Source organism: Delphinapterus leucas, chromosome 13, assembly GCF_059928025.1.
Source record: "Delphinapterus leucas isolate spDelLeu-1000000601 "Yukka" chromosome 13, BTC_Dleu_Yukka2, whole genome shotgun sequence".
NCBI lineage: Eukaryota > Metazoa > Chordata > Mammalia > Artiodactyla > Monodontidae > Delphinapterus > Delphinapterus leucas.
Genome location: NC_143141.1, coordinates 68,863,061 through 68,879,458, shown reverse-complemented (window position 1 = coordinate 68,879,458; position 16,398 = coordinate 68,863,061).

Below are 16,398 nucleotides of genomic sequence, written 5' to 3'. Positions count from 1 at the left end.
AAGATGAACTACAAATTGGAGGGAAATATTTGTAAGACATGTAGACAAAAGGCTAATTTCCTTACTATAAAAAGAACATTTACAAATTAGTAATTTTAAATGGGCAAAGGATATACATGGGCAATCATATAGTATATAATATATAATAGTAAAAGTATAAATTGATAAAATGGACAAGGAATATAAATGAGCACCTCAAGAGAGGAGAAATGATAAAGACCAACATATGTATGTACAGGTGCACAAATTCATGGTTAAATACAGTTTAGACAACAACATTGGCCCTCCGTTTGCCAAAACTTTAAAAGATTGATAATATGCAGTGTTAATTGGTTGGGATTATGAGCAGATCTGATATTTAGCTGATAGACACCAGCATAGCTGTCTCAGTTAAAGTACTGAAATTTGTACCAGTGGTAAATAGTATTACTGTAACTGTCATAGCACTAAAATAAATAGATTGTTGAAATTCTAAGATAAGTTCATTAGTTCTTCTGTGACAGCCATTGATAACAGACCTTTTGTTGTAATGACATCTGAGAAACATTTGCAACATCTGTTAGCTTGGCCTGTGTAAATTATAGTAAATAATAGTAAATAATGTCACTGCCTTGTGCATTACCTACGAATCATTCCATGTTCTAACAGTTGTTACTGCTCCTAAATAGTTTAATTTTTTATTTGGTTTTACTGTTTTAGTGCATTGTAATTCTTAGGTGAAAAGTAAATACAGTGGTTTAATATTTTAAAATAGAAGAATATATAACAAAATAATGAACACCCCAAAACTATTTGACAGTATCTGCTGTCAGTGTTGAACATATGCATAGCTTTTGACCCAGCAGTTTCATATGTTCACCAACACGTGAATTCACTGTGCAATGGAACTTGCTGCAGTGATGCGAGTGCTCTATTCTGTGCTGTCCATACAGTAGCTACTAGCCACATAACTATTGAGCACTTGAAATGTGGTTAGTGCAACTGAGGAAGTGATTTTCAATTTAATTTTATTCAAACTTAAAGAGCTACATTTGGCTAGTAGCTATTGTATTGGTCAGAGCAGTGAGTGTTCATAGCAGTGCCATTATTAATATCCAAACCTGGAAACAACCCAAATGGACAAATTATGGTGTTGTCACACAATAGACTACAATAAGATTGAAAGATGTATAACTACATGTAAGATTACGGATGATCTTAAAAACCTAATGTTGAGCAACAGAAACCACACAAAAAAATACGTACTTTATGATTCTATTTATGTAATGTACAAAAACAGGCTAGTGGTTACTCTTGAGTGGGAAGGAAATAACAGAGAAGGTATGGGTATTAGGGCTTCTGGGATGTTGGTATGTTCTGTTTCTTTATCTGGGTGCTAATCATATGGGCATGTTCAGTTTATGAAAATTTATCAAGCTATTGTAACATGTACACCTTTCTGTAAAGGTATTGTGTTTGAGTTAAAAGTTGTAAATTGGAGAGAGAAAAAAACACCCAGAATGAGTGTTAGCAAAGTGGTGTTAAGCTTCTTAACATTCCTTTTAAATGCTTTAAGTATTCATATTCTAAAACTGTGGAAGAACATGATAATGAACTATAGCTTGGAACATTTCTTAAAACGTCCTGAAATGTCTTTTGATATTGTGTAAGAATTAATATAAAATAAAACAAATGATTTTCATTTCTGAAATGAAAACATGACATTGCAAGTGACATGAATGTCGAATACAAACACTGTTCAAAATTGTAGTGTTGAAAGTGCTAAACTAATATTTCATCCAAAAAGCCATCATGTTCACTTAAAGCTCATGGTTCAAACAAAGATTTGCAATCATCAGTGAGAAAAGAAAAGGATAATCATAAATCATTTTCAACAATAAAGAATTTGAAATAATGACTTCTGAGAATTTCACCTAAGAGTTTCAACTGATCAAACAAAAAATATTTTTAAATACCATTCAAATTGTTAACACCATCTACTATGTTGTTAATGTTAAGTATAATCAAAAGACTTTTGGCATGAAACGTTTAACAAAACATTAATACAGACTTATTGCAGTTTAGATTTATGGTCTTGTAAAACGTATCTGACAAAAACAGGAAAGAAAAACTTCAGTCGTTATTGCACAGCTTCAATTGTTACACATAAAAGTGTCTTAATTTACTTAAAAGGCAAAATATGATTTAGATGCTGTGGAGCTAAAAGTAACATCTGGGGGAAGATATCAAAATTTATTACAGGCATTCAAGTGAAATGATTCCAATAAAAACTATATAGAAATTTTACTGGGTTTTGAACAGCCAGTACTATGGAATGCTAGGGGAAAAATCTGGAAATTTAGCCAAAGTTTTAGAAAGATTTCCAGATGTTTTAACTTGGCCCAAAGACACAATTCAAATATCTCCAAATGATGTAATAAAGATGTAAATAAATGAATCACTTTTAAGTATTTTCCCAGTAAACTATATATTTACTATCATAAATTTGTGATAGCAAAAAAGGTAAAATTTTTCTGAGAAAGTTAAATAATATATGAAGAGCTTAGAATTGTGATAATGATAATTGGAATTATATTTTGGTTTCAGTGACAGCCTGTAGTGCTAGAACTACAAAGGTAATTTGGAAATCTTATCAAGCCTTGTATATTTTCTTCATTAGAGATTTTGAAATCAGAGCAAACATTTAGAATATGAAAATATTTTTAGAAATTTGTCCTTACTAAAAGGTTTTATTTTTATTTAGGTTTTCCAGAATAGAATGTTTTATTAAGATTTATAAATTAATTTGACAGGAACTAAAAGTGATTGAAACTAAAAACATGAAAAAGAAGCAATGGAAATACATGTGATATTGTGTGGTAATTATAACTCAATAAAATTTTTTAAAATAAAATATGGAAATATAATATGCCATTTGAGGTAAAATATAAGGCCAATTCAAGTGAAACTATTATTATCTAATAAATTGATAACATTTTTATGTATTCCATTTTGTGGTGGTTAATATTATATGTAAACTTGACTGGGCCACGTGGAGCCCAGATATTAACATTCTGTGAGAATGTTTTTTGGATGAGATTAATGTTTAAATATAGACAGAGTAAAATAGATTGCCCTCCTAAGGTGGGTGGACCTCAGTCAATTAGTTGAAAGCCTGAATAGGACAAAAAGGCCTACCCTCCTCTCCCTGCCCCCAGTAAGAGAGAATTCCTCCTGGCTGACTGCCTCCAGCTGGGACATCTGTTTTTTCCCGGCCTCGGACTCAACTCTTTCTGGGTTGAGCCTTCTGGCCTTTGGACTGGAGCTGCACCTTTGACTCTTCTGGGTCTTCAGCTTACCTGCTTACCCTGCATGTCTTGGGACTTGTCAGCCTTTATGATCTTGTGAGCTACTTCCTTATAATAATCTCTTTGCATCTATATATATGTCTAAATGTATGTGTCAGTGAGAGTTTAGGCCTCACATTTTAAAAGAAACAAAAATATTTGTAGAGGGATTTTATTATTGCTACTGTTAAGTAGAACTTACAATATAATTTAGCCCTTTCTCAGAGGTCACTGAGATGTATTCAGCTTTTTGCTGTTATAGTAAATATCCCTAGACTTCTGGGCTTCTTGGGATCATAGATATGCTTTTTAAAGTGTTTGTCTCTGGCAGCTATTGTTTCTTTATGTTCAGACTTCACATTGTATCCTCACATGGCAGACGGGACTAGGAACCTCTCTGGGATCGTTTTTATAAGAGCAAAATATTATACACACACATACACAACACACACACACTTCCTATTGGTTCTGTTTCTCTGGAGAACACTAATACACTTTCTTTTGTTCCTTATACATACTCTTAAAACATGGACATTCTATATAAGTAACTTCTTTGTAATCTTTTCTAAGTATACTTTAGTGCTCATTGATTTTCAGAAACCTATATAAGATAAAATAGAGTTATACTTACCTTTTTAAAGCATAGGGAATACAAGGTTTTCTGTAGGCGGGTTGGCATACATGTAAACAGCTTGACATAGAATATGGTTATCTGAAAGCTCAATTTCACTCACTTCTGAGTACTTTTTGGCTGTTCCTCAAATCTGGCTGTGGCCTAACTGGCATCCAGTGGGATTTTTCTCCCTCCGGTGGTCTGACCATTTAAGTCTGTCAGTGCAGTCTGCTGTGGGGTTTATTTTCTTGGAAGCTGCGTCACACTGAGAACCCAGCTTATAGGTTCAGCTAATACTTCTTATACACTTATTTGAGAACCTAAGTTTCCTTGTTTTACCTTTGGTCTGGCCCATTGATTTGGAGGTTATTTTTTTCCCTTGAGAAGATGGGAAAAAGAGACTCCTAGCTCTGTTTGCTTCCAATTATCTGCTAACAATGTACTCTCTTCTTTGGATTTGGACCTGTTCCTAATAGTCTCTAGCCTTTGCTTATTCTGTTTTCTGACATTACTGTGTAATCATTCAGGTACAAGAAACATCACACTTCTCTGTTTTTCTAAAGTAAATTAAATCTAACCTGAGCTTCCTCAGGGCTGGCTAAAGAACTTCCAATATGTGTGGGAAATGGGGTTTCCTAACCCCTTCATTGGCTCCTAAAAGAACCCTTGGCCTTACCTGATGCCAAGGATGGGGTGTGGTTCATTGTTTCCATTGCATTGCTCCTTCTAAAGAATGCTATTGCTGGGGATGGCACTCTATCTAGTAGACTGTTGCTCTGTGAGGATCACCAAGATTCCCTCACTGCCATCTCCCCACTGACCAGGCTGGCACAGCACAGGGACTTATGCTTTGCTCTCAAGGCCCCTGCAATTACACCAGCCTTGACCACCCTGGACATGGTCACATAAGAGAGACTTGTCTAAACATCTTAAGAAGATCCCCCAAACCCAATCACCTTCCCAGTCCCCAGGACCCCTCCTTTTTCCTCTAATCAGACTACTTTTTCCATCCCAGTACCAGTATCTCCCACATCCCTATTCCATTCTCAGCACCAGATTAATTCCTTCCCAACAAAGGCCTAGAAGAAATTATTTTCCCTGAGCCACTGAAATACGAAGGAGCCACAACAGACCCTCCCCTCTTCCTACTCATACACACCAATGGAGAAGAGCCCAAATTCTAGAACATAAAGGCTTGATTGGAAAAGGGGTACTACCTCTCTACCATGATGCGGAACTATGTTCGTATCATGATGAGCTTACAGTCAGGAAAATAAGACCAAAGTTATTTATCTTTTAAATATACTATGAAACATTTCAGACTCATAAAAAGTATGCAGATTAATGTAACCAGCACCTGTGTTAAAAAAAAATAAAGAGCTTAAGAAATAAAGCGTTACTAATAGTTTGTACTCCATAATCACTTTTTCCTTCCTCTGTATCCCCCCAACCCCAACAAAAATGCCAACTCCTAAATTTGGTGATTTTCGTTTCCATGTATTTTATTATAATTTACATTTGTGTGTGTGTGTGTGCGCGCGCATGTGCAAGCATGCACGCACACGTTTGTGTCCTTAAGCAATATATATAGGATTTCTTTGTTTAAAAATTTTATGTCAGTGGAATCTTTATGTATTCTTTTGCATTCTGCTTCATCTGTGGGGATACAGATAGCTGTAAATTTATACATTTCCACCACTGTAGAGAATTTACTTGACTGAATATACCACATGTTATTTACCCACTCTCCAGTGGATGGGGGATTTAGGTTGTTGCCAAATATTTGGTATTACATACAATGTAGCTATGAACATTCTTTCTCTTAGTGCCTTGTGCACACAAGTAACATTTCTCTGAAGGAAATTTTACCTAGGAGTAGAATTAGGAGGTCCTAGGGCATGTGCATCTTCTACCTCAATATGAACTTCCAAATTGCTGTCCAAAGTGGATACAGCAACATACTCTTTTACCAGAACTCCCCTTTTGCTTCACATCTTCCCCAGTGTTTAACATTCTCAGAATTCTTAACTTGCCAATCTAATTGTACCCCATTATGGTTTTCATCACTGATTACCAATGAAGTGGAGCATCTTTTCATATATTTCTTGGCTCTTCAACTTTCCTTTTCTGTAAAGGACTCTTGTGTATGTTAATACCCTATGTCATCATCATTATTAGTAGTAGTAGTAGTATTTTACGGTACTGAGTTGTCTTTCTTGTATTGATTTGTAGGAGTTCTTTACTCAAGAAACTAATTCCTTGTCATTCATTTGCATTTGCAAATATAGTGTTCCAATCTGCAGCTTGTTTTTTCACTTTGTTTATGGAAGTTTTGAATGTACAGAATTTTTAAACTTTAACATAATCAAATGTCATTTTCTTGCACGTATGCTTTAATTTTGTTTAAAAAAAAAAACAACCTTTTCTATCGTACAGTCATAAGGATATTCTCCCTATCCTCAGCATTCCCTTGTTTAAAATTTTTGTTTTTCATATTTAGGGCTTTAATCTTCCTGTTAATTATTTTTATTCATGGTGTGAAATAGAAACGGATTGTATTATTGTTTATGTTATTTTGTTTATGGTGTGAAATAGGAACGGATTGTATTATTTTCCATATAGATAATCAATTGTCCAAGCAACAGTTAGTAAATAATTCAACATATCCCCACTAACCTGCAGTGCATCAAGTTTCCACGTATGTATGTATAAGTCTATACAGAGGTAATTTGTGGTGTGGCTACCCTACCACACTATCCTTAGAGTTCTTACGTTTTCTATTCATCCGTGATCTTTTGGGTTTGTCTGTGTTCATCTGAGAGCTCCATTCATGGCACTTTGGTTGCTTTGAACACCTCCCCTTCTTACTCAGTGGAATCACTGGCGCTTATATTGTTAGAATATCATTTAGGTTCCCTATCCCTTTGTATTTCCTTCAAGAATCACTGGCCTTGGTGTCACATGATGAATTTTAAAAATTTTCATGATACCACTCACAAAATTAGACATAAGGTATATGTCTAATTTATATTCAACCTTCTTCTTTTTGCTCTTACAAAATCTTCCAGGGATAAATTCACACTGGTGTCATGGCAAAGTCTACCCTCCTGGTCAGAATTAAATTTGGCTTACAAGTCATTGTTAAAATTTTTGCTTCCTTCAGAGCAACAGAGTCATGAGCTAGGCAAGAAGAGCTCTCTGGATAGGTATTAAAAACTTTCCAATATCCCACCATGAGGTATTTCTTGATTACTTTTAAAGTAATAAATATCCTTTGACCTTATCAAAAAATCCACAGTCCTATTCATCCTCCACTTTAAAAAACACACTAATTTTCTTGCTTTGCATGCATACTTTGAAGTGTGAATAAGTAGCAGGAAATGGAGCCTCAGCTTAGCCTGAGGTGAAGTCTGATCACATACACTGGATAGATGGGCAGGCTCACCAGAAGCCTATTTCCACCACGGCCTGAAAATCCTCAAAGGGCAAGACTCAGCCTTAGGAAAGAGAGAACGAGGCATAGCAAGTTTGGTGCAGTTGCAGACCTTTAGTTTTCTGAGTGAAGAAGGAATTGTGTGTCGTCTCGCTTGGATTTGATTCCCAGGTGAGCAGTACATTCCCTACCTCTTCCCCAAGTAGAAAACGGGATATGACATTAAAGTCAAAGAACTCAATAAAAAATTTTAGATCATATTGGATAAACTTCCTTCTCAACCCTGGAAATACTTTTATCTTTAAATAGTCATGCTAAGGACAGGAATAAAGACGCAGACGTAGAGAATGGACTTGAGGACACGGGGCGGGGGAAGGGTAAGCTGGGACGAAGTGAGAGAGTGGCATATATGGACATATATACACTACCAAATGTAAAATAGATAGCTAGTGGGAAGCAGCACATAGCACGGGGAGATCAGCTCGGTGCTTTGTGACCATCTAGAGGGGTGGGATAGGGAGGCTGGGAGGCAGATGCAAGAGGGAGGAGATGTGAGGATATATGTATATGTATAGCTGATTCACTTTGTTATAAAGCAGAAACTAACACACCATTGTAAAGCAATTATATTCCAATAAAGTTGTTAAAAAAAAAATAGTCATGCTAATAGGGTAAGCCTGCAGCCAGACTGCCCAGGTTCCGATCTCAGCCTTATCATTTGGCTGGGAGACCTTTAGCAAGTTATTTAACGTCTTCTGTGCCTCAGTTTCTTCAATTGTAAAATGAAAATAATAGTAAAAGTGGTAGATATTTCATAGGATTGTAATGATGAGTAAATGTTAATACAGAAATACATTGGAGATAACTGTGGGTTCGGTTCCAGACCACCACAATAAAGGAAATATTGCAATAATGAGAGTCACGCAAAATTTTTGGTTTCCCAGTGCATATAAAAGTTATGTTTACACTATACTGTAGTGTATTAAGTGTGCAATAGCATTATGTCTAAAAAACAATATACATAGTTTACTGCTGGGACTTCCCTGGTGGTCCAGTGGTTAAGACTCCATGCTTCCACTGCAGCGGGCATGGGTTCAATCCCTGGTGGGGATCCCGCATGCCACACAACACGGCCAAACAAAAAAAAACTTTATTGCTAAAAAATGTTAACAATCATTTGAGTCTTCAGCGAATCGTAGTCTTTTTGCAACTCTAACATCAAAGAACACCATAACAAATATAATAATAATGAAAAAGTTTGAAATATTGTGAGAATTACCAAAATGTGACACAGAGACATGAACAAATACTGTTGAAAAAATGCTGCGGTGATAGACTTGCTTGATGCAGGGTTGCCACAGACTTTCAATTTGTAAAAAATGCAGTGTCTGTGAAGCGCAGTAAGATGATGTATTCCTTTATATGTATATGTATGCATGTATGTATATACACACAAATATGTAGGTATAAATGCCTATAAATACATCTATTTCCCATTTGTCTGTTCATTGAGCCTAGTAGCAGCAAGCACACAGCATCCAGATGCTGGCTTTGAAATCCCATTCTCCATTAAAAAGAACCAAGACTTCTTGAAGAAATGCTTGATTCCAGGACTGGGACAGAGAAAATACAAGATGAGCCTCGAACATCTTTTTGAGCTATGTCAATTACAGAAGCCTGTTAGAAGGAGCTCTATTGACCAAATCTGTAACAATTTGAACATCAAGATAAAAAATGAAAGCAAAGGAATATAACCTATTGAATAAAGAGCAGGACCACAATGATAGAACTAGATAGACAGACAGATAGGTAGATACATAGGTAGACAGATAGGAAAAAAAAGTTCATTTTTAAAATAGGAAAGCCATGTAGAAGAAATTAAAAATTAGAAAATCATTATTTGGCAACCATAATGGTAAAATTACAGGTGCTAAAACTAGTGGGTGAAAGTTTGAGGATAACAGAATATTTACATAGTCTCAAAGTATCTCTCTTCAAGATACCTATTAACTACAAAGGGTGAACTATTAATTTGATGGTGGAGAAACCTGGCCGATAACACCTTAACCAATGTCAAAGACAGTATCACGAATATTTGGAAAAACCAATATCATATGTCTTTTGAAGCACTGAAAAGAACTCACCATCACTTCTGTGGTATTCTTGCCATATTGCATAGCCTGAATCTAATCATGAACTATCACACAAATCCAAAGTGAGGAACAGTCTACAACATGAGTGGCCTGTACTCGTCAAAAATGTCAATGTGATTTACTGCAAAGAAAGACTGAGAAACTGTGCCAGACTAAAGGATGATAAAGAGCCATGACAATTGAATGTGCAAATTCATCTTGGATTTTCCTCTGATTTAAAGGACATTTTTAGGACAGATGGTGAAATCTGAATGTATGTAGATCAGATAATAGTATCATAATAATGTCAATTTCTTTGATTTTAGGAAAAACACTACACCGAGGTATTTAGAGGTAAAAATGGCATAATGTAACTTATTCTTAAATGGTTCAGAAAAAAATTACATACTATAGACACACACACACATGGAGGGGGGAGGGAGAAGCAAATGTAGTAAAGTGCTAACAACTGGTGAATCTGAGTGAAAGATATTCAGGAGCTCGTTGTACTGTTCTTGTAATTTTTCTGTCTGAACTTAAGTCAAAATAAAACATTTTATTTTGATAGATATGTTTATTGCCTTGATTACGCTGATGGTTTCACAGTTGTATGCATATGTGCAAACTTATCAAATTGTATAAATATGTGCAGGTTTTTGTATATCAGTTATACCTCAATAAAGTGGAAAACAATTTAAATAAATTTGAAGGAGCTTAGAATGAGGCCTGGCAAATAAGGAGTGTACATGTGTTTGCTGTTACTGTAAGGATAGATTAGAAGCTTAGGTTACATGAAGATATAAGAAGGTGAGGGTAAAGAACGTGAAGGTAGGTGACATTTTCCTTAAATTTAGAAGTCCCAGGAATCTCAGGACTTGTGATGGTTTACTTTAGTGTCTAATGTAGCCTGGACTTTTTTTTCTCACTTGGAAAGAATCTAAAAGCATATGATCTTAAAGTGGAAAGTGAAAAATAGCTTTTTATTTGAAAAGAATGGAAAGATTTTGTAGGCAGATCATAAGCATACCATCTGGTTAACTCAAGAGAAATCCTAAAAGCTTAGATTTCACATTTTTACCAGCCATGTATGGTTTAAGATAGACTCCCTAAGCTAAAAATAGCGAATCATATTTGTTCTGCTATTCATAAGTTAGTTGAAAATGCCGCTCAACTGCAGTGCTAAAAGATTCCATTTATCTCATCTAAGAATCGGAGGCCACTGTGCCTTATATTTCTCAAATCGAACGTTCATCGGTATGCAAGACAAATTCATCACAAAAGAAATAAGCAATGTTGGCACAGTAACAGTATCTCTAAAATAAATTTTAGATCTTTGAAAATATGATCACACCCAATGATTCTCAACCAGGTACAAAGTCTGGGGACAGTTTTGGTTGTCACTGCTGGGAGTTGGGGAAAGGGGAGGGCATATTACTGGCATCTAGTGGTAGAAACCAGGGATGCCGCTAAATATCCTATAAGGCACAGGACAGACCTTCAACAGCAAAGAATTACGTGGTCCAATGTGTCAATTGTGCCAAGGTTGAGAAATCCTGCACTAAATGAACATGTTTTCTAAAATTTCAGATAAAGTGCTACTAGGGATGGAATAATGCTTCTAGCCCTGTCTTGATATAGGATATTATGAGCTAGCCTTGTGCCTGGTAGGTAATATGTACTTGATATGTATTTGTTTACTGAATCTATTCTATGAGTATTTTTATGGTTTTCCCTTCATTTTTGTAGGCACTAAAACTAGATCAGAATTTCATTACACCTGCTTCATAAATATCCCACCCTTGTCTCATAAAATAGCAAAGGAGAGATTTTTATACACGATTATACATAAACTAGGTTGTAGGAAATTGTAGGAAAGCCAATATTCATTAGAGATTGAAAGAGAACCAATTTGTGTAGCTTCTAGTATTATGAAAGAATCTTAAATGTAATGAAGATATTTATTAGGAAATCTCATTTTTAAAAAAAGTTCAAATGATATTAAAAACATGGATAAGAATTCAGCCCTGCAAGCGTTCACACGCTGTGCAAATCTCTAACGCTATTTAGTAAAGAAAAATTAGTCAGTCCAGGGGACTTAAAATGAAATGCCACAGCCCCCCTGCCATTCCTTCTCCATTCATCCCAGTTCTCCTTCTCTGGGGCAACTCGTTTTGTTTTCCAGGTAGTCATCTTTATAACTCTGAATAATATTCCTATGTTAATACTTCTTGATGTATCAGTTGTAGACATTTATTCCTACCTTTGAAAGGTAGGGACTTTACTTAAGCTGCTCTCCCTTCTCTCCATTTTTAGTAGCTATATTATCTTTAATATAACTTTATTCTATTGGAAGTCTTTATAACTTAAGATAAACTCCTATTTCCTGTTCATCAGCTTTTTTTTTTTTGTCTGCGTTGGGTCTTCGTTGCTGCGCTGGCTTTCACTGGTCATGGTGAGTGGGGGCTACTCTTTGTTGCGGTGCACGGGCTTCTCAACGCTGTGGCTTCCCTTGTTGCGGAGCACAGGCTGTAGGAGCGCAGGCTTCAGTAATTGCAGCACGCGGGATCAGTAGTTGCAGCATGCGGGCCCTAGAGCGTGTAGGCTTCAGTAGTTGCAGCGTGTGGGCTCAGTAGATGTGGCTCATGGGCTCTAGAGCCAGGGCTTGGTAGTTGTGGCGCACGGGCTTAGATGTTAAGCGGCATGTGGGATCTTCCCAGACCAGGGCTCGAACCCGTGTCCCCTGCATTGGCAGGTGGATTCTTAACCACAGCACCACCAGGGAAGTCCCCATCAGCTTATATATATCAGGTGTCAGGTCTTAGTTGTGGCAGGCAGGATCTCTTAGTTGTGGCACGCTGGATCTTTAGTTGAGGCATGCGAACTTCTTAGTTGCGGCATGTGGGATCTAGTTCCCCAGTCAGGGATCGAACCTGGGCCCCATGCATTGGGAGCACGGAGTCTTAGCCACTGGACCACCAGGGAAGTCCCTCATCAGCATTTTTTTATAATAGCTTTGTCTCCCCTGTAAGATGAAGCCATTATCACACCCTCCTTTCCTTTTCTCCTCCTGTTCTTCCACCCAACCTCTGTCAGCTTCACTTTTGCTTTCTGTATTTTAATTTTATGGCAGCAAGGTTAATGACAACTACACTCTGTTCTGTAGCTATAAATAAATATGCAGTGTTTTGTCTATAACTGATTCTAAACTTTGAACGGCAGTAAGCAACATTTGCTTTATTATCACTATGTAAATATTAGTGCAGCGGCAGGTGCTATGCCAGGACATTTCCTCCCTCATGAGTCCACTTTTTGACCCCTCTGCCACCTAAGAGAATGTCCCTTTCCTTAAATCCAGTCAACTGTTCAAAATCAAGCCACGTTTTAGTTTGCTTCATATCTGGACTGTGGCTTTCTTGTGAATTTTTCTGTTTTTCCTACAAATTCTAATTGCCTTTCTTTTTCCCTACTGAAAGGGGAACTATGTACCTCCTTTATCCATCTACAGCATGAAAGGCATTCTGTTCTCATTTCTGAATACATGCTCCTTGGGGCCCACTGATTTACATCCTATGGAGACAGGTTGTTTCCAGCTCTGCCACATTTTGGCATTGTTCTTCGCTGGACTTTGGCTGGTTGCTGTCTTCTTGTATCCCATGTCTTCATTGTTCTTGATTTTTGCCCTTGTTTTGCTGGCATACGTCAATAGATTTTCACAAGGATTTCTTGTTTTCTGATTTAGGACATTTCCTTGGTTCTCCTTTCTGAAAAAAATAAGTGATATGCACCCATTTGAATTTCTTCTACTTTAAATGTTCTTCCTTTTGAACTTACCTTCCAACTTCCTTCTTAGATTCCTTACAAGAGAAGCACAAGTATCCTCCTTTAAAAGGTAAGTGTATTATGAATTCTATAACTTGGAGCAATCATTGGTTCTCTGTATGGTGCAATCATTGGTTCCCTGTTTGGTGAAATAATCTAAATAATATGGAAAAACCTAATATGTATTTTGCAACATAAAATTTGCCAAATCGAGTGTGAGTTTGACTAATTTTGTCAGACTGTCTTGATTTTAACAGTATTTTCCAATAACATAGATTAACTCAATTTAAGTGTGTGGACACAATTATTGTCACTATATAAAGAGATCTAAATAATAACCACAGATTTTATTTTTTAATAATGGTCATGAGATAAAATTTTGTTTAGCCTAAAGAATTTAAGCATATTTTAATGTTTAAAGTGTTTTAAAAATACTGTTTCTTAGAATGTTAATTTTTTCTTGTAAATATAGTTTAGAATAGGATTGATTCAGGAAGCTGGGACTAAAAGCAGGTAAAGATTGAGGCTTTTAAAAGGGATCCATAGTCCCAGGAGTCTTTTCTACAGTAAGGCATGAGCTAGTTAAGAGATCTGTCAGAAGATATAATGGATAATATAAAAGTCTTGGACATCAGTGGAAACTAGAATCTAAAACCAAGAGATGGAACAGTAAAGATTCATGGAATAAATAGGAGGCAAGTTTCCTAGCTGCAAATAAATAATAGAGGTAAAGAGGTAACCCAATCAGCAAAGACACTACAGACCTGCATACAGAAATGATCTTCAAGTGTTTGACCACCAATAGGGAACAGTCAAGGACCAATCAGAATTGAGCCTGACCATGGCTCTGGAACCCATGCCTTGAGGACTCTGCTGGATAGAGCATTGATCTTTAGTGGATGCATTGTAGGGAGGGTCGATGTGGCCCCCAGGTGGGAGGGGAAGTGTGAGGAAGCACTGGGGTATCCAGGAGAGTGGCTGTTTCAGTATTTTAACTACCTGTACAGCCATGCTGGTGAGTCCTGTCTCTTCGAGTTGGCCTCCAGCCTGAAGTGCTTGCAGGGATCAGGGATCCAGACAGTGTTCTAACCATCTATTTAGGAACTCAGCTTCCAGGGTGTTAGGCAAAAATCAGAAACTGAGTCACAAGTGCAGAAACTCAGCTCCAGAGGGGAGATTATGCCAAAGGATGAGAAACTTGGAACAAATGTCAGATCAGGATAAGTAGCAAAGTCAGATGGCTACTGATTTTGAGCTCTGTATATCTTATCAGCATGGGGTCAAGGTTGGAATCACAGTGAAGGACCCTGGAGTGGGGGTAATTAGAAAACCTGGATTGGAACGTGAAGGTCTGGGCAGAACATTTCAGTATATTATTATTCTCTGAAATCTTATTGATTTTACCAGCTAGGGTTCAGTGCAGGAAACAGAAACCATTGGAAGTATTTTAAGCATGAAGGGATTTATTATGCAGATTTATGTGCTTAGGAAATCTTTGAAAGGGCTGAAGGAGCAGGTTCTAGGCTGGGACTTCAGTAATGAGTCCTAGAACAATACCAAACTGACTCACCAGGCAACTGCCTTCTGAGGCCACTACTTTGAATGATCAAGTACAAGACCCCAACATCATGTATACATTCCAGGGTTCAGGAATCCAACATGGCTCCTATTGCCACAGTAACTGCACCTTAAACCCCAGGAAGCGGTAGAAGGAACACTGAAGGTGCTACCGTAAAAAAATAAAACCCCACTTTCCCATGACCTCACCTGAAGTAAGAAAATAAGCAAGAGGAACAGGAAAATAGCGTCTACCTCACTTTTGCCTTCCAAATCTCACTCGAATGTGTTGAATTGGTGGAAGCTAATTCACATCCAGAGCTGTACCTGCAAAGGAGCCAGACCATAGATTTCAGTGTTCTAGCCTCTCCAGTCCGGGGAGGTACCCTGGAGAAGGGTACAATGCAGGCTGAGTGAACCAATCCACATTATCCACTAAAATGACACATCGACTGAAAGGTGCAAGGAAGTACACTGAGCAGAAACAGGAAGGACCACTCAGGGTGTCAGCTAGAGGCCAGGTGCTGTGCAGGGGTGCTGAATGCAAGATCAAACGTTTCTCTATGGTGTTTACAATCACTATGGACTTATTGGTCAATCTTTTCTCCTTTCAAAATAATTATTTGAGGGACTTCCCTAGTGGCACAGTGGTTAAGAATCCGCCTGCCAATGCAGGGGACACAGGTTCGAGCCCTGGTCCGGGAAGAACCCACATGTAGCAGAGCAACTAAGCCCATGTGCAACAAGTACTGAGCCTGCGCTCTAGAGCCCGTGAGCCACAACTACTGAGCCCACGTGCCACAACTCCTGAAGCCCGTGCACCTAGAGCCCATGCTTTGCCACAAGAGAAGCCACCGCAATGAGAAGCCTGTGCACTGCAACAAAGAGTAGCTCCCGCTCACCACAACTAGAGAAAGCCCGCACACAGCAACAAAGACCCAACACAGCCAAAAATAAATAAATAAATAAAATTTTATTTAATATTTATTTATTTAATAAAATAAATTAAAAAAGATTATTTGACAGTTTAATTTTATTTTGTGAATAGGTATTGCATCCATATGGTTCAACATTTGAAAGGTTCACAAGGCTGTCCCTCAGCTACTCAGTTATTCTCCTTATAAGTAAACAATCGTATGTATGCTTCCAGAGATATTTAATGCAAATACAAGCATATATGTGTATAGTATTTGTCCCTCCCACAGTGGTGGCCTTTACACGCCTTGGTCTGCACTGTATATTTTTCACTTCCCAATAGATCTTGGAGATTATGCTGTATCACCACAAAAAGAGCCTCTCCATTCTTATTTACAGATGCCTAGTGTTCCATTGTATGATTTTTAACCATTATTTAACCAGTCCCCCACTGATGGATGCATTGATTGCTTGCTTCTTTTGCTATTACAAATAATGCTTTGAGAAGTAGTCTTATACACATGCCACTTCACAAGTCTGCAGGCATATCCATAAGATATTCCTAGATGTGGAATTGCTGGTATTTTCATTATTTAATGAAGA